Genomic DNA, 19,970 nt, shown 5'->3' on the forward strand with positions numbered 1-19,970 from the left:
TTGTCTTCTGGAAATCTACTCCAAGCTGGAGGCTTTGAACCCTTGAAAAGTCAGTATTTTTAGCTTTTTTAAAACATAAATTTAAAGAAAAGTTGTTGCCCTACACTGTATCCTTCAAAAACAAGGCAAAATGAACAACACAGGGTTATTTTCTGAGTTACTGCAGTAACGCAGAAGCCACCTCTAAATCCTTTCTGCAGATCAAGCTCCCCATTCATGACAGGTCAGCATCAGTGTGACATTTGGGACAATTTTCCCTCAGTCAATGGAAAAAAGAGCTCAGGTTTGGTTTTAGCTACAATCTTATATTTCACAGAGGAGCAAGGCATGACTTATCTCCAGCAGGTATGGATTGTCTTCTGATAGCAGAAACAATTCACCTGATAGAAGCAAGAAGTGAGTGGCTTTGACTTTATATGTAGCGTAGAGCTGCACAGCTACACAACTCCTTTGGGTGAGTGTCAGAGAGGGAGGAAGCCTTTGCCCAAAAATCCTCACAGTAGTCACAATTCACCTGAACTCTTCCATTGAAGCATTAGCTTTCCCCTTTCCTAGGACCACCACTCCTCCTCTTTGTTTTTCTTTATTTTTTCCCTCTTGTCAAATTTTTATTTATTTTTACCCTGCTTTCCCCTCATTCCCTTCCACTTAATGCATTTCTAGCACTGCAGTCCAGTCCCTGTAACACCCTGTTTTGTTAATCTGGGGCCTCCTTTTTGTGGTGCTTGAAACTGTGGCTGAGCAAACCTTTGATTTGCACTTGCTGTCTGTTCTGCTCAGTCAATTGTCACACAGTTGTAATAATCACTGGATTTCATGATATGTGTCCAAAAACCAAACAGAAAGCAGTAAAATATCACTATCACCAGCAACATGTTTTAAGAATCTGCAAAAGGTTGGGGGTTTGCTCTAAGTTTTTAATAATCCAATAGTTTTAATTGTCTCTGTGGGTGTGGGTAGGAAAGAAATACGTTGCTTTATCCTAAATTTATTTTGGTCCAACCAAGCAGCAGCAATTTCCCTGCAAGTCTGCTGGGTCATCACCCACTGCCCACAATTCTCTAAGCACCTCAGAACTTCTCAGGATGGCCCATGGGTTTCTCGGCATGTGGAGAGGTCACGGTTGTGTGGCTGCACAGCCGTGAGGACATCTTAAGCAGTGCAACGTCCCGAGGGCAGAGGTTAAAGAAATGTTATTAGATCTAATTGCTTAACGATTACCTAGATTGTTGTTGATAAATAATGCTTTGTTTTACTAACCATTGTGTAAATTAACTGAAGCAAGGAGTCTACAGTTCCTCCTGAAGGACAGTTTGTGATGAGAACTAGCTAAAACCAACTCTATAGTTTGGACAAAGACCAAGGAACAACTGAGTCTGTGCAAAGAGAGAAGGTAAAAAGTTCAGAGTGAGGGAGACTACCAAGCCTTCATCCCCACGACCCCCACGACCCCCACCAAGAGGCACCAGCTGGGAGAGACTTATGAAAATGACTTCTTGGAACTAATTTTAATAAGAAGCGGGGTTAGGTTATGAATATGTATAGGCGTATTTGGAAACCTTATGTATATGCAACATTTGATTGTATAAATTTTAGCAAGTTGTTGCCCCAGGTGCGCATGGCTTTGGTGGGACTACCCCCCCACCCCCCCACCCACCCCACCCCCCACCCCCCACCCCCACCCACCCCCCACCCCCACCCTCCACCCCGCGCTGCCCAGCGCTGAATAAACATGCCTACTTTACAATCTGATAAGATTGTGGAGTCTGATTCTGCAGGTCAGTCCCACAAAGACAACCGTGCAGAATGACAACTTGCGGTTCAGGTACTGCATCCATACAGGTACTGCATCTATAGTGTGATCAATCTTTTCACAGACTCACTCTTCCTGTTGAAATAAACATCTTCCATAACAAAGACCGAATGTTGTGTATCAAGTAGGTTGCTTCAGGACTAACATAAGAACTTCTCTTTACCTCAGTGGTATTGGAAAGCAGTCAGTGTCTGTTTCCAGACTGTTAAACAGCTTTCTCCTTCTTTGCTTTAAATTAATTGGTTGACTCATAGCTGGAACTATTCACTCTTGATAACAGAGTTCCCTGGCCTCACAGAGTAAATAGGCTAACAAAAAGAGCAGTGAGTTTTCCAAACACAACAAAGTTATGTATCCCAGTTCTTTTTTAGACCTCATGTAAGAAATGGTCCAGCAATTCGTGTCAATAGAGGGTTTAAAAGGTAAACATTGGGACCTGGATCTAGGGGACAGGAGAACAAAGGAGTTTCAAAATGACTGTTAACTATCGCATGGGATGCTACACAAGTCTCTGACATCCAGCCAAGAGATTACCAAATAAGGAAGAAAAGGAAACTGAAGGACGACTGGAGGACAAAGCCTGGGAGGAAGACTGCGAGCCTTCAGCCCAAACGACCCCCAGAGGGACCACCGAGAACTGATACGCATGTGCCAGTGGAAGGGGTCGAATTCCGGAAACTAACTGTAATAACCCTGCCTTTCTTAGAAGTAGTGATGAATATGTATTAGCTTAGGAACATATAAAACCAGTTGCCCGATGTAACACGTGTGCGTGTTAGAGAAGCCCTAACTCCCCGCACACCCAGCGCTGTTTACTTGCCTTTTATTAACCCCATAAATAAATCATATAAAACTAAAAATTGACTCGGAATTTATAACACTCAGTTGTGGTTTGTAGAAAACACATAAATGATACTCATAGTGGCCAGCCCCTGCAGTGCACATGACGTACGGAATTAGACTCTATAACTCGAAAGTTATAAAGTAGGTATGTTTATTGCGCGCAGATGCACAGGGGATGGCTCCTCCACAAGCGTGCATGCCCGAAGTGCTGAACCATCTCACATTTATACAGTAAAACAAATGAATATTCAATTAACACCTATACATATTCGTTACCTAAGCCCCCTTACTCTCGCTTCGCTTCGTATGTTAATTAGCTTATCAGTCTGTTGCCTGGAATGTGGTAGTCTTGCAGGTTTGTAGGTGATTCATGTCCTTGTGACCATCTGATCTTCTCCAGCAAGAAGACTTAGAACTCCCTCCCTCCCTCTAGATAATATTGGAATGTCTCTCATCCTTTTCTCATCCTTTTTATAAATAGCCCCTTTATTAGAGGAAGAAGGGCAGGCGTCTCCTCAAAACTGTAGTTGTCTCCTCAGAGCTGTGTGCCTATGTGACCAGACACCGCACCCATGACCAGTCACCATACCCACATTCCTGAGCAGACATATACAATCACAATCGATGTCCATTGTCCCCATTTCACACTATTTCTCCATATCACACATATGTGAAAGATTTCAGAGAATATTAACATTAAAAACATCCAGAGGTATTTTTTCTTCTGTGATTTGCTAAAAGCTTCCAGAATGCTCTTAATTTTGTTTTAACATTTTAAATAGTTATGTTCTGCATGGGGAGGAAAACACAGTCAAACCTTTACTCAAGACCACTTTCTGCAGCAAAAAATACAAGTGTAAGTAGTTTCCCCCCCACCCCTCTCCTTCTTCACGCTTGCCCCAGGGCTGCTCCCCCAGCTTGTGCTGCCCATGCAGCTGCGCAGTGACCTGGAACACTTCCCTAAACTGACAACCACAGGTTTAGTTTTAGCTAAATTATATTTAACCTGGCTCAGCCCCAGTTCAGTTCACTGCTTTGGCTCATTACACAGAAATGAACATCCAAGGATGGAAGGAACCATACAGCTCAAACTGCTGCTTCCTGATTTAAAGAACGTAGTCAAAATTTCTTAGTGACTGAGTATCCTTTATTGGCAGCGCTGGATGCACGGGGGATCCTTCCGCCTAACGTGCATGTCTAAAGTAGCTAACTATCTTATATTTATACCGTAAAACAATGACTATTCAATTAACGCCTATACATAGTCATTACCTAAACCCGCCTACTCTCGCTTCGTATGTTAATTAGCTTATCAGTCTTTTGTGCTTGCGCAAATTCTTCCAAGAATTGTGGGCAGGGGTCCTCGGGATGCGGGCGGTGGTCTTTGGGAGGAAGGCCGTAGGTCTTCCTCAAGGTGTACTTTTCACCTTTTGCCAGAAAATGCTGAGTTGGGTGAGTTACCAGTTTCAACCAGTTCTTGCTATCTGTCTTTCCTCCTTGGGTGTGTTTTAGCTTAGGATGCCGACAGATAACAGGATGTCCACAGCCTCACAAGATGTTGGCAGACACACAATACACAGGGGATGTCATGTATCTTATATTCATTACATTTTAACTACAAAATTCATTCTATCCTAGAGTGAGTTCATACAATATAATTCCAATGAGAGAAATGAACACGAAACCATAACCTCAGCATCAGATTTAATTGTGTCAAAGTGAGTAATTTGCCCAGACAACTGATGTACTATACTGCTAATCAACTTAAAGAACTAATCAAGTAAGGAACCTACTTGCTGAGGAACCTACCTGAGTATAATATATTAGTAATAGGCATTTTTTGTGTATCTGTGAGAGACCATATCTCCAACTGACTGTCTCAAAGCTTGTTAGCTGAGCTCCTGCAAGTCTTTAACAGTTGTGAACAGATAAGGAGCCAACAGGTGCCTGACATCAGTTTTCGGCCAGGGTCAAGGAAAGGCCACGCTGCTGTGAGGGATGTGCCTAGACATGGACAATCACCACTATCTATGCAGTGATCGTTATCTATGCAGCCATCGCAATTGCCCCAGGAGGAATGTGGCACATGCCATTGTCTGGGGGAAGGGGGGGAGGGGGTCTGAACACCCTATAAAAGACTGTGCAATCAAACAGTAAGTGGCAATCCGGAGACACCCACCACTGACACGAACTGAGACTACAGACCTACAGGATGCCGCTGGATCCACAGTGGTGACTCTCTTGCAACTCTATCCCGACTGCTTGCTAGATTTCCTTCTTTTTCCTTCTTTCCTATCTTTCCCTCTCTTTCCTATCGCTATTTTCTTACCACATGACACAATAAATTTCCTTGATTTGTGGCATTTGACCTCGTTTGTGTCTTAATCTCACTCTGGGTATAACAAAGTATCTTCCCGGCTCAGGTCTTCCTGGACCGGAACAGTACCACGAGTCTGTAAATCAAATAGGCATACAAGTAAAATTCTTTCCATCTCACAAGCAGAGAAACCTTCCCAGTATGAAATCAGAAAAGATATGCTGCTCTGACAGATGATCAGAAGAGGCATACTAAAATGAAAATGACCTGCAGATAACAAAAACTGCTCCCTAATATCCAAATGAATATTTTATTAATTAAATTTTGCACTTATTCATGGTAGAGAGTTAAAGCAAATTTGCAGTCTTTTAGCTTATTTAATAACATGCTGTTCAGAAATTCTTGGAACAAGCTAGCTTAGAGAATTTTTAAAATAGTTTAATTGAAAATATATAGTTCGGTGAACATTAATTATACTGTAACAGTAGAATTCATTCTTCCTACTCGGTTGTGCAAGTGGCACTCAGGTACCAGTGTTTTGCTATGCTGGATATGTAGCTTACTGACCCTAGCCAGCATCAATGTGAGCAGAAGGGGGTGATATTACCTCAGATTTTGCAAGGATTTGCACTACCTAAGAAAGGAACAAAAAAATTACCCCCGACTTCATTAGCTCCACTGAAAGAACAATAAAATACCTAGAAAAAGAAATGAACTAACATTGCTTACATTAAATGAGACTTCTAAAATATTTTATTACCATTTGATATGGCACTTTTTTTCCCCTACTCATCATTGTGGGGTTAGCTGATTTAGAAAAGACATATGAAGTGATATGGTGAAAAAACCTAAAACTCTGCTGCAGACAGAAACTGCATAGATAACAGAAACATTAACACCCAAGAAAGAGGGAAGGGTGGGAGCTTAGCACCTAGCACTTCGAGAAGGGACAGTTAGTAGCGATGTAGATGAGCTCAACTACCAACTGAGAGGAGGACATCCTTGGCGCGCCCCGAGACTTCTCAGAGGAACTCCCTTGCTCGCCCAATCACTGCAGGGGCAGACAAGGACCATCAGCGGACCAGGTATGTTGAATGGGAAGGGGTACCTATAAGTCTTGAGGAGACGTCCTACGTGAGGTAGAGAGCTGAATTGCTCACCCCTGGGTGGTCGAGGTAAAACCCATTGGAAAGGGATCTTGACTGGGTAACACATGTGTCTTGATGGTAACTTAGACCCTCCTGGTTGGAATAGCAGGAGGAGTGTGTATTGTGGTGGTAATTACCTATATCTGCTGTAAGTGCCCGGTATGGTGTATATTTTGAGCTCACGTATCTGGAGTTAACAACACTTGTTTTCTGTATGATTGTGTGACTGAGAAGTATGAAGCAAGTGTGGAGTGTGTGCAAGTATGCTTTTATTATGTGTTCTGTGTTGTATTATACCTTGTTAATGTACGGGAGGTAGATTAGGATTCAGGTATATAGGACCTTGCTGATGTAAAGCCTGGACTGCGCCTGTCCGCCTTATTATCAGTGTAATTCATATATTCGAGCTAATTGTTCCTGGTGCTCAGACTTTATTTGTCAGAAGAGTGCAATTTAGTGATGGGGGGGGTGGGGGTGGTGTGGGGGGTGTGTGGGGTAAGGAGTAAGGAAGTACTGAAAATAAGCCCTCTACATTGTATTTTAACCCGTTGGAAGGAAATTGCAGGGGCACCTGGGGGAAGCGTAAATAATAAAACTCTCATTAAATTTTGCAATCAATGGTGGCCCCTCTATAAGTTGGAGGATGAAGAAAAGTGGCCCCGAATGGAACCTTAAATTATAACACTATATTACAACTGATACTCTTCCTAAGAAGGGAAGGAAAATGGGAAGAAGCCATATATGCAGATATGTTTTTCACTTTCCGAAACAACCCTGCATACCAGAAAGATTGTGGATTGGTGCCTCCACAAGACCCCATGGTGTTAGCATTAGAGAGTGAGCAAAGGAAGGAAGGAAAAGGCAAGTTGAAAAGGTGTTGTTCAGCATGTAGTATAGGGCAGAGATGTATAAAGTTAGAGAAGGTAAGGGATCCTAAAGAGGGGGATTTACCGGAATATTATTGAGCTCCAGTAAGTCCCAAGCGGGAGGAGGACAGGGATTCTATTTCTGGAGGCCTGTCTGACAGTCCTGTATCCTCCCACACCCGAGGAAAGAAAGAACAGACCGTGATACAGGCTCCGTTAAGGGAAGCGGTAGGCCCAGATGGAGAAACAGTTTTGGCAAGAGTCCCATTTTCTTCGCATGATCTTGAATCCTGGAGAAACATGGCCAAGGGCTACTGTGATGATCCAGTGGGGGTGAGCAGATATTTCCAACTTATTTTGAAGCAGCATAACCCCAATTGGGAAGATATTCAGCTATTGCTGGATCATTTGACAGAAACTGAAAAACAATTGGTACTAAAAGCATCTCAAGGTTTGGCTAGTGGACGTCTTAAACCCACAAGGGAAGATATTAAAGATCACTTCCCTTTACAAAATCCGAGGTGGAATCCTAATCATAGTGCCCACATGAGCCTGTTGACCGCTTACAGAGAATGGATCATACAAGGAATGGAGAACGCGATTCCTAAATCCATTAATTGGTCAACCCTGTATGAAATTCAACAGGATCAAAAGAAACTCCATCCAAATTCCTCAATAGATTGAGAGATACCATGAGAAAATACACCCCACTAGATCCTAGGTCAGAAATTGGAATCCAACAGCTGGTTTCTTTGTTCAAAAGGCAGTCAGCAAGTGATATACGAAGGAAATTGCAGAAGTTGAAGTAGACAGAAAGCAGGAACTTGGAGGCTTTGTTAGATGAAGCATGGAGACTATATAGAAACAGGGAAGAGGAAGATAAGAAAAAAGATAGGAGGATACTGGTGGCAGCTTTGACAGAAACTCAGGCTCCTAGGGGAGACAGATTTTGGAAGCCCTTAGGGAGGAACCAGTGTGCAATATGTAGACGACAAGGGCACTGGAAAAATGAATGTCCCGAAAGGTGCAGAGGAAGAGGAAGAACTCAAGCACATATCGAGAAGTACTGACGAGGACCCAGGGAATCTACCCTAGCGGACCTGCTGGTTGTATTAAAGCTAGGGAATCAGCAACATAAAATAGAGTTTTTGGTTGACACAGGGGCAACATTTTTGATCTTAAATCAAGCATTGATGCCTATAGATGATGATTTTGTAACAGTACGGGGAGCTACTGGCCAAAGTGAAAAGGCATATTTCCTGAAACCTCTTAGTTATAAAATAGGGAAGCAATTGGGGGTGCATAAATTTCTGTACATGCCTAATTCATCTAGGCCCTTAACAGGAAGGGACTTATTAGAGCAATTGGGAGAAGAGATAAAATTTTCTGAAGGGAAATTGGAGTTTAAGGTAGGGAATGAACAACTGATTGAAGCCCTCAGTTTAAACCTTATAAATTCTCCTACCAGCACTAACATACCTGAAGAAGTCCAAAAACAGATATATCCAGGGGTATGGGCTTCTGAAGTACCAGGCCGGGCAAAATCAGCTTCACTCATAATAATAAAACTTAAACAGGGAACAAAGACAATTAGGATTAAACAGTATCCTTTAAGATTGGAAGATAAAAGAGGGATTCAACCAATTATTGAACAATTTCTGAAATATGGATTATTGGTAGAATGTGAATCTGAGTATAATACCCCTATCCTACCAGTTAAGAAACTGGTATCATTCCCCCCTTTTCTAGATACATGCAAATTCCTTTGCATCATACATATGTATCTACTTGTATTCAAATACCAAAACATACATCTAAGTAATAAACATACAAATACTCCAAATATTATAGAAATGATTAATAAAAAAAAAATCTGTTTTAACCATTGAAGGTTAGGTAACCAAGAAGTCAGCTTGTTCCACATTTCTTCAAATCCCCAAGAAAGATCATCTTTTGTAATCTCGTTTAATACTCTGGTTTGTTTACAAATTTCTTCTAAATCAGTGGAAACTCTTCCACTCTGATCTATATATATACAACAACTGGTATTAATAATTGTACATATCCATTCTTGAGCAGCCAATAATAAATCCAAAGCCATTCTGTTTTGTAATACCACTCGTGACAAGCTAAATATTCCTATTTTCTGTGCCTTTATAGCATCGATTGTTTTGTTTTCCAAGTTTTCTATCATTGCTGGTATATTGACTCCTAGGCAATGGGATTCCGATCAGTGATATGCCCTTTTCTCCATACTCGGGCATATGTGTACATATCCAACAATCAGTTTTATTCAGAGTCTACGAGATTCCTTGCACCAGAAATATATGTGCATTCTTATTCCATAAGTTAAGTACAAATTTGGTAACCACCCGATTATAATTATGACCTGAAGAATTTTAGTCCTGTGGGTCTTGTCAGGACGACGACCCATGATTTCTTAGGAGCTTTCTTCACTCTCGAATAGTGGATCCAAGCAGCTTGCTCTTTAATCTTGATAGCAGTATGAGTTGTCAGCAACACTTGATATGGTCCATTCCATTTTTCCTCTAGGGGTTGTAAAGGAGTGGACTGGTTGATCTAACCCTCTGGCCCTTGTTCCCAAAACTTGTTTAAGAATCAAGAGCCAGGAGGTGGGCATTTAAATTAGACTGAACCTCGACCAGGAGGGTCACGGACCAATTTGTTTGTCTCTCCACAAACGATCTTTACAATTTGAAATGATGGGAGCAGGAGATGACACACTCTGCACGGTAGAAGAGTGCGATCTCCTACTCGCAATTCATCCCGAATAGTGGAACTCGTGGGATATCAAACACACGGTTTTCAAAATAAATCCAAAGGGTTGGGTAATACATATAATAATAACCTACAAAAACAAAACCTAAAAGCAACACTTATAGCTATACGTTTCACTTAAGTAATAATAAAAATCAATATTATTTAAATGAACTATAAACACTATAGTTTCTTAACACATTCCCTTTTTTTTTTTTTTACATGCGTCTCTATCATGGCTAGATTATAGGGATTTCACATGCGTGGTCTTTCCAGATTTTTCCAACACATTCCGTGGGGCTTTAACATTGCACATGCGCATGTTCAAAGGCATACATGGATCATTCGTGTGATAAAAAATGGCTACTGCATGTCCAGATGAAGTCCTGGACCCATTTCCCAAGCTTACCACTCCGGTAAGTCTGTTAATGGTAACATTTATGGCACTATGGTCAAACAATAGGTCCCTGTTTTCAATGTAATGTTTTCTCACCACCAGACCGCCGCGTCACCTGCCAGGGAAGAAGGGTCTAGAGTGCACATTTCCCCCTCTGAACATTCTGTTTCCCCATCTGAACATTCCGTAAGGTGAGTGTTCCCAAAACGTTTAACCTATATGGTTCATCAATTTTTTTTTTCTTCCTGTTGTTGTTTAGGCAGAGGGTGCGTTTTTCTGTCATCACACGTCAAGAACTTATGGCAGAGGTGGAAAAGTATAAAAGGCGTTACCATATCCTCGTCTATGCGTTCCTGGCGGTTGTTTTTGCTGCTATTTTATTTTTATTCTTTATCTGAATTGTTAAGAGTCAATTGTTCCCAAATTCTTGTTGGCTATTAAATTGTTATTGTGTGTACATTTCGACGTACTACTCGAATTTGTTTTACGCCATCGGGTGAAACCATAGTAGCAAATTGCATGTTAGTTATAACGTGTTGAATTAATCTTATAAAACATGGAACAGCACATGGCAAAAAACAATAAGATGGCTAATCCACATAACAAATAAAATAGGATTCGTTTTACCCAGGGGCTCCCAGGAAGCCAGGAAAACAAGTCAATGTTCCAGTCTTTCCAAGTTTGGACGGGAACATGGGCTAACTTCCGTATCTCTGATGTGATTTGTTTAACTACCTCACCATTGTCATCAATTTTCAAACAACAAGTAGAAACATTTAATTTACTACAAACACTTCCTTCTTAGGCTAGCAGGTAATTGAGAACCATCCTGTGTTGATAAATTGCATTTCACATTTGAGTTGCCTGATCTGCCAGTAAGTCAAGAGCTTTATCTGTTTGTTTAGTAATAATTTTCAAAACAGCCTGTAGCCGAATAATACGATTCAGATTATAGATAGGTTCTCGAGCACTGCTAATGAGTTCATTGGGATTCCAAGTTGCAGGTCCATAATACTGTATAATACTTTGGGGCGTCCATTCATTTTTCCTCCAGGATTGGCTACTTCCACTTGTCATAGAAATATTAATGGATCGTTGATGTCAATTTAGGTCATCATATACCTTAGCTCCCAAATTGCTTCCCTTTTGGTCTGGTAATAAGAAAAAGAAGGGGCGTATAAAGCCTACATAACCTGTCCCACTCCAATTACTTGGTAATTTTCGATATGCATAACGACCACAAATACAATAGTGACCTTTTAAAGCCCAAGTTCCATTTGCAAATGGTCCTTTCCCTTTCTGTCTTAGGTTAGAATTACAAAGAGTCTCAAAATAGGTGGTGTTTTTCAAACCCAAAGGGTGTTTAATGTGACTGTTTGATTTTACTCCATTAATCCAAAGATTACATTTCCATGCTCCTATTCAACTGATATAGTTGCATTTAATTGTGATTATTTGGCCAACTATATCACTTATGGTACAAGTTGCAAAATTAGCTTCCCCCAATTTCACGATCCTTGTGAGATTGGTTCTAGACCAAAAGCTATCAAATTGGTTTTTATGTCCAGTTTCATTGACCCATGCCCACCTTGATTGTCGAGGGATGAGATTTTCATCATTGGTGTTATAATACAAACACCATAACATGTCACCTTCAACAGAATGGGAGAGGGAACGATCATAAGTTGAACAATTAATGGGTTGACACCCAGGGATGATACAGTAATCCCCATATTTAAATGTCCAATTACATATACTATGACCCACAAAAACTCCATTACTATCATTACGACTAAGACAATACTCTCCTTTTCCCAGAAACTGGATTTTCCATGGTTCCATTTCCTCATTCCAATATAGCGAATTATTGCCAGTCGTTGTATCACTTAGATCACTTCCAAGCCATCTTGGGGATATCGGTTTTGACATCCATGGCCAGTCCCTGAATCCTAAAGGACTCCCACATACCCAACAGTTTGTAAAATTAAAAGCATTGGCCACTTGTTGGCCTAATGTTATAAATCCATTTTGCCACCTATGTTCGAGGAGGGGGGTACAGGAGTTTCCCTTAGCATTAAGGGCAGCGATAATGATCGACCAAAACACTGTCTGTGATAGTATGTCACACATCCTAAAAATATTAGCAAAGCAATCACCACAAAAATTATACAAACAGTTAATAGCTTCATATGTTTCTTCAAGCAGACATCAAGGGTTTTATCTGAAAGAAAAAAGAAAGAAAAACAACTCGGTTCTTCTTAAGGAACCGGCAGTAGGTGATTGTTAAAAGGATGAAACAATCCACCTAGTATGAATTCTGTGTTCTTTCCCATGGGCATCTTTTGCTTTCCAAGCATATTTGTTCATGGGGGTTTCCAGTACCAGTGGTACAGTCCCAATAGTGGGCAATTTCACCAACACTGGTTGGCCAGGAAAATGAGAGGGATTCTGTGAATGGTTGGAGGCACTGGGACTCGGAATCAAGCTTGGGGCTTTTGGGCAAAAGGCTGTGATTTTAGGACATCCATTTATCCCCCATCGATTATTGACATGGGTAACAGTCTCCCATAGTCTCTCTGCCCAACCTGATTCATGGGGTTTAAGAAAACGTTTGAGAAGACCATTTGTCCTTTCCACTATTCCATTAGCTTGAAGATAATAGGGTGTGTGAAAAATCCATTTGATTCCCTCTCCTGATGCCCAATCTTGAACTATTTTGGCTGTAAAGTGGGAACCATTGTCTGATTGGATCGATTGTGGTTTGGGGAGGAAACTAAACCACATTTTCAAGGCTTTCACTGTGTTTTCTCCTGTAGCTCGTGCAAACGCTGCTGCTTGAATTAAACCTGATATTATCTCTACTCCTACCACGACATAACATTTACCCTCTGATTTACGAAATGGACCAATATAATCTACTTGCCAGGCTTCCCAAAGTTTCTTTCCCTGCCTTAAATGCAGGGGTGTCTCTGCCAATGGGTGTCTCTCTAAATGACTGTGACATTGTGCACAAGCAGAAATGCAGGTGTAGCAGTCCTCTCGAGTCACCGGCCAACCTCTAGTTTGGGCCTCTTGATAGATATCCTTAGCTCCAGTATGTCCCCTTTTAAGGTGTAACCACTCTAACGATCTTTCCCAGTCTTCCGATCTGTGATCATTACGGAGGGGAGAAAGTCTGGCTAATTCATCTACCTTGTTGTTCCATCGGCTGGCAGGGGTTTGATTGTTTTGGTGGGAGGCTACCCAGGCCACTGCAAAATTTCCTTGTCTTGCAATTGTCAATATATCTTGCCATTTTTCCTTTTGCCACACAGGTACTCGGTTAACTTCCCACCCATTCTGTTCCCAAAACAGAAGCCATTCAGTACATCCTTTAAAGACAGCAAAAGAGTCAGTTTAGATATAGACAGGAGAAGTAGATTGTGCCTCGTGTTGAAAAACACTCCATACTGCTATTAATTCTCCTACCTGAGCACTGCCCTCCCCTTCAGTGATGATTTTCTGTTGGGTCTGTATTTGTAAGGCGACAGCTTGATATTTCCATGTTTTGCCCTTTCTTTTAGCAGAGGCATCTGTAAACCACACATTCTGTAGCTGTTCTGAAAACGGGGGGGCCACCTTCATCACAGGGGAAGTGGTGTTATTTTCGGTATCTAAGGCCGCTGTTTCCTGAATAGCTAGGGTTTTAGCTGCACCCTCTGAAACCTCAAAGATGTTACAGTAATGTTCTATCTGATCACACCATTTTCTTACTGAAGCTCTCTGTGCCACCCCGTCAGGGGGTGGTGTCCCAGTCAATACAGATTTTGTTACTTTAAAAGGACCTCTAAGCACAATTGCTTGTTTACGTATGGTGCGTTCAGCTTCTCGCAAGGCTAGGCTAACCACAAATAAACCTTTCTCCCAGGTGGAATACTGTTTCTCAGCATCTTTGAAGCTTCTAGAATAGAACCCTATAGGTCGGGTGGGTCCTTCAGGCCCTTTTTGCCACAGATGTATCGACAAACCTGACTGGGCAAATCCCCACTCAATTTGGATAGGGTCAGAAGGGTGGATCAGACCCAGAGCTTGATAGTTATTAGCTTCAAATACTAGCAACTGCAGGGTTTCGTCATGGACTGGGGACCAGTCCCATGACACTCCCTTTCGCAACAAGTCATACAGAGGTCTTGCAATTATAGAAAAATCTGGGATGCGTTTTCTCCAAAACACAAGCAATCCCAAGACATGTTGCAGTTCTTTCTTTGTTTCAGGCATTTTTATCTGGTCTAGTGTAGCAAGAGTGTCTCGAGGAATACATGTCATCCCTCCTTTCCACCATATCCCTAAGAATTTTACTTCATTTGCTGGTGTCTGAATCTTTTCAGGAGGAATTTTCAGTCCCAAGCCTTCTAAGTGAAAAATAATTTTGTCCTGTATAGTTCGGACCCTGTCCATCTGATTTCCTCCTATGAGCACATCATCAATATACTGATAAATTTTTATTCCTTCCTCTAAAGGAACCTGTTCCAATTCACGCGCTAAAGCGTGATGAGCTAGGGTAGGGGAATGCTTATACCCCTGGGGAAGGCGAGTAAAAGTATACTGTTGTCCTTCCCAAGTAAAAGCAAAACATTCCTGATCCCCAGGTTGGATAGGAACCATAAAGAACATATCTTTGACATCTATGGTAGCCGTAATGGGGTGAGCTTGTTCCTGGATAGATGTTATGAGTTCAGCAATATTTGGTACTGCAGCCATGAGTGGTCCTGAATTAGCATTAAGTCTTCGATAGTCTACAGTTAATCTCCATTTTCCATTCGGTTTACGAACTGGCCACACAGAAGAGTTGAAAGGGGAATGGGTTGGCACTACAATTCCCTGCTCCCTCAGTTCCTGCAACACGGGAGTAATTCCCTCTCGCGCCCCTAAAGGCAATGGATAAGGTTTGACTTTTGTCAGTTGTGAAGGGGAGAGCGAAGGTGCAGTTTGTAACAGTCGTATGTCAATTGATGGGACACCAAATGTCCATGTTTTCCCCTCATCGTCCATCCACATTTTACCCCTCAAAACATTAAGTCCTAAAAGGTTAAGTGGAAATGGTCCCACAACCATTGTTACCGAAATGGCTGCATCCTCCCCGGGCAATCGTAAACCAACATTAGCCAATGTTTGTGCTCGGACAGTACCAAAAGCATCTGCAACAAACATCTGTCGTTTAGACAAGCTGATGCCACTCAGTGTAGCATCTTCTGTTTTAAGGGCTGAAATTTGAGCTCCTGTGTCTACCAAAAATGTTATGGGTACTAATCTAGGTTCTACAAAACAAGTAATCAATAAATCACCTCGATGATTTTCAGTGAGCCTTCTAACATACATACATCCTTCACCTCCCCGCTCACTACTAGGGGCAAAGGTATTAGTTTTCCAGCGGCTTGTGGGAGGCGGTTAAATCCAATAAAGGAGCACTGGGAACAGGATTTTCGACTTTAATTTGTGGATTTTCAGGCCATCCCAGTACCAAATTTCCCAATTTTTCTGTCGGCAACCTGTCCATAAGTTCTCAGGGAATGCCTTTTCGCCATCCCATGGACCAGAAACTCTTTTGTCTGCTCCCTACATCTTTGTCACCAGACGCTGTTACAGGAAATGTCTCTTTACTTTTGTTCGGGGGTGCTTTCATTTCTGTGCGCCTTAAGACTTTTGATTCTGGTTTGGAAACAGAAGTGACTACAGGGCCATATTTTCTCCCATAGTTAATCAGTTCTTGAGTGACCTCTCCCCAGGTCCAAACTTTCTTTTCCTGAGGTCGACAATTAGAGTTCACAATTCCTTCTAATGCGGCGACAGCCCTATCCCTCTGGGACATCGCCTGTATTTTTCCTTGTAATTGAATGCCAATAGGTTTCAGAGAATCGAGGAGTCCTCTTATAAGAGGAGTCATTTTTTTTGGATCGACCGGCATCATCATTGGGGATTCATGCCTCAGTTTAAGTTCCCGGTCATACATCATTTGTACACTTTTTACCAATTGGTCAACCGTCCCAACAATTGCAAGGGGATCTCCCCTCTCCAACAGATTTAATCCTCCAGCCCAATAGGCTGTCCTCTGGGTTAGGGACCAGGGAGCATTTTGATTGCCGGTGGTTAAAAACACTCCAGGCCCCCAATAGCCTTTGGCTTCTTTTTCACTTAACAATATCTGGTCCCCACCAGACAATGACACTCTCCAAACATACTCTGTTTCCGACTCCTTAGGAGTACAGCCAAAATCTTTTTTCAATTTAGCTAGTTCAGTTGCCGAATATGGCACTTCTTTAGTAGTTATCTAAGGAGAGTCATTCCAATCGTCCTCATATTTGAATTCAGTTTTAATCAAGGGTCTCAAAGAACTAGTAGGAATATTAATTTGGTCCGATCTTTGTTTCGCTTCCTCTAATTCCTGATTGGGATATTTGACCCTTTTCTCAAGAGATTTAACCTTCTTGCCCGCAAGGAGATTTTCTTTCAATACAGACTGTAAGTAATTTACCTGAGCTTTTTCTCCTGCCAATTGTTCTTTTAGAGTCTCCACCTGTCCTTTTAGAGACTGAACCAAATCTTGTAGAGACTGTATATGTTGTGACTGTGCTGTGACTTGTTGATCTCTACCTTCTACAGCTGCAACCAGGCTTGCACCCAACACAGTACAAATGATAGACTTTCCCTTTCCAGACCGCAATTTGGCATCCTTTTTATTAAAGCAATGATTCGGTCCGTTACACTCTGCAGATTATACCAATTCTTTTGTGCTCAATCCATGCCTGGTATGGAAGGGCGAGCAATATATTTTTCCAAGAGATTTTACAAAACATTTTCACCCATGTCAAACAAGGCGGAGTGGTCGTCTCAGAGAGGCACACACGTAGTTACAAAACCAAAAAAAACCTAAGCAAGTTTCAACAAGGGGTCCACTCCTTACGTCCCTGAGAGGTACACACATAAAGGAAAGTGAGTGAAAATGCGGCACTCTCACTTCAGGGAATCCTGTCCGTGACGCCACTTAGATGTCCAGGCCCAGAATGGTCAGGTCTGGGGAGATTCTTTGTGATTCCCAGAGTGAGATTAAGACACAAACGAGGTCAAATGCCATAAAGAAAAGAAGTTTAATGGTACTCGCATAGAGGCAGAAAATGGAGAGAAAGAGAGGAAAACCAAAGAGAGGTGCAATAGCTACCACCGCACGGAGCTGGGGGTCCCGTCAGCCCGGATCGACTTCACGCCAGGTGGGGAATTCCACTCGGTGCTGGTTGTCACGGTTCTTTTATAGATGTTCGAGAGTTGTTCACCCAAAAGTCTCTGCTCCTTCCAAGAGCTGTTTTGCATAGCCTCACCCCTCACTCGGCGGTGGTGCAAACACCCATACCATCTTATCAGAGAACTTTTCATCCTCTGGGATCTGGGCGTACTTGCTGGGGTGAGGGTACAAAACAGGAGATGTGTGGTTTTCATGGTCAAGCAGATGCAGTGGTGTTTGGGTAAATGTCTGTGGCCCGCCGAAGCCAGATATAGACAAGTTCTCTACAGGGCCTCTGTGTCGGTTTGCGGTCAGCCAGCAATGTTGAGACAGATAGCACAGTTCTAATAACGTCCTTCACAATGGGATGAGGCTGGGTTGGGACATCAGCCTGCAAGTGAGACCCAGCTCTGCAGGGCTGTTGGGAGCTGGAGACCAACCCTGCTGTAGCACCAACCCTGCTGTAGCACCGCTGCAGAAGGGACTAATATCCCGGGGGGGGGGGGGGGGGGGGGAGGGGGGGGAGCTGGGCTGTGGCCTGGGCTGTGGCCAGGGACATCAAGGCTGTGAGTTGCCCTCATGGGCTGGACAAGCAGAAAGACCCAGAATTTTGCCACCATTGCAGAACTGGCCCATGACAACATTGCCAAGCCTGCCTCCTCCACACAGAGCAAATGCTACCCACCAGGAGCTCCCTCACCTGTTCCCTGGACTGCCCTCAAACTCCCAGAGGCAGTGAGGGCAGCCAAGGCCCCATCCAGCACTGCTGGATGAGCTCAGCACTGCTCTGCAACACAAACCCAACCAGCAACAGGCCATGCTGCAGCTCAAGGCAGCGCTGGCTCATCACAACGTCATGTCCCTGGTCACCTGCCGCACCTCTCTATGGCCAACTCACATGTCATTGACTCACTCAAAGGCCTGGCAAAGGCTGGCAGCTTGAGAAGGTTGTGGTTTGCACCTCTTTGCTGTTTTTATTTATCATCATTTGTTTTCCACCATTTAACATACCACTATCTGTGCTTAAGCAGATAGGAAGTGGCAGCAGGTATCACAGCACATGCATCACGATAAGTATTTCACCTGTTTCACTCAGGTGCTTGCCCCTCCTGCCCTCCAAGATGGCTGGACAGGGACTGATCAGGGAGCCTGTAGACAGCACTGTGCTGATAAAGGGGCACAGAGCATCTTTGCATCAGGGTTGGTTTTTGACCAGATGCCTTTTCACAGACAGAATGAGCACAGTTGTGCCTGTAAAAGCTGTGCAAATATGCACATGTTCCATCTTTACAAATAAGTCATATCAGATATGGACTTTATTCTTGTATTTTAAGATCCTTGAATGTGGCCTTTATTTGTATCTAACAAATCTTGAGAGGCATACAATACTTGATAGAATGAATAAAGGCAGTACTATGAAATTGTTAAGGGATGAAAATAAGTTGACCTTGTAGAGAAACAAGGCTGAATTGGCAGAGCTGTTAGTGTACAGTTAAGCAGCCAAATTTGGCAGTGAAACCACAAGCGTGTGAAGAGCTCGTAATGAGCAACTGCTTTGCTACACATAGACAAATTCCCAGGTGCTTTGCTGCACGTAGGCATATTCCAGGGCAGAACTTGGGTAGATAAGTGATTGTATATAACCAGCACTTATGTATGCAATAAATGATCTCACTTCTTCACTGACTTGGGGTCCATGCCTTCATATGCCACAAATGGTGCCTGAACATGGATCTGAGGGATAAAAACTACAACTCCAGTGGCATATCTCAGCAAAGAGGGTCCCCCATGGAGAGTTGGCCAAGTCACGACAATCACACCAATATGGCTACATGCCGTGCTCACTTTATTAAACAAACAGGTCATATTTATAACTTAAACCAACCGCTCACCCGACTTTACACACAGGTGATTGGATAAAAGTTTCTGGTCACGCGGGCGTCCGTGTCGCTGATTGGTGAGCACGCTGCAGGCGCCTGATCAGAGTGTGCTGATGAGAGTGTGTTGATTTCATGGTTCCCAGGACTTGCTCTGCACCTGGCTTCTTGTTTGTGCACAGCTTGTTTTCTTTCTCACACTGCTTGTTCCCAGGACAATTTAAAGTTGCTCTGCAGCTTCAACTAACAGGCCTGGGTTGTCCAACCTGGACAATGGTAACATATGTCCTCGGTCCTTTAAAAAAATTCGTCTACAGCTCAGCTGAACCAGGGAAAAAGGGAAAAAGGGAAGACAGATACGCTAGTGCTCTCATCACCACCACAGGACAGCAGGTGAGCGGCTGGGAACCATGGGACAATCATTAACATGGGAACAGAAAAATCATATGGATGTTTTGCAGAAAATTTTAAAGACTTATGGGGACAATGTGTCTCAGCTATCCCTTGTAACCGTCTTGGCATGGGCTCAGGACAATTGTTCTTGGTTCCCTAAAGAGGGCACGCTGAATATCACCGTATGGAAACATACTGGGGATGAATTGGGTCAACGAAGTGATGAGAAATCAGAGTTTGCTGATAATGTGGTAGCAAGTGTTTTCAGCTCTTAGCCGATTAC

The sequence above is a fragment of the Falco biarmicus genome, chromosome W, assembly GCF_023638135.1.
Source record: "Falco biarmicus isolate bFalBia1 chromosome W, bFalBia1.pri, whole genome shotgun sequence".
In the NCBI taxonomy this organism is placed as follows: domain Eukaryota; kingdom Metazoa; phylum Chordata; class Aves; order Falconiformes; family Falconidae; genus Falco; species Falco biarmicus.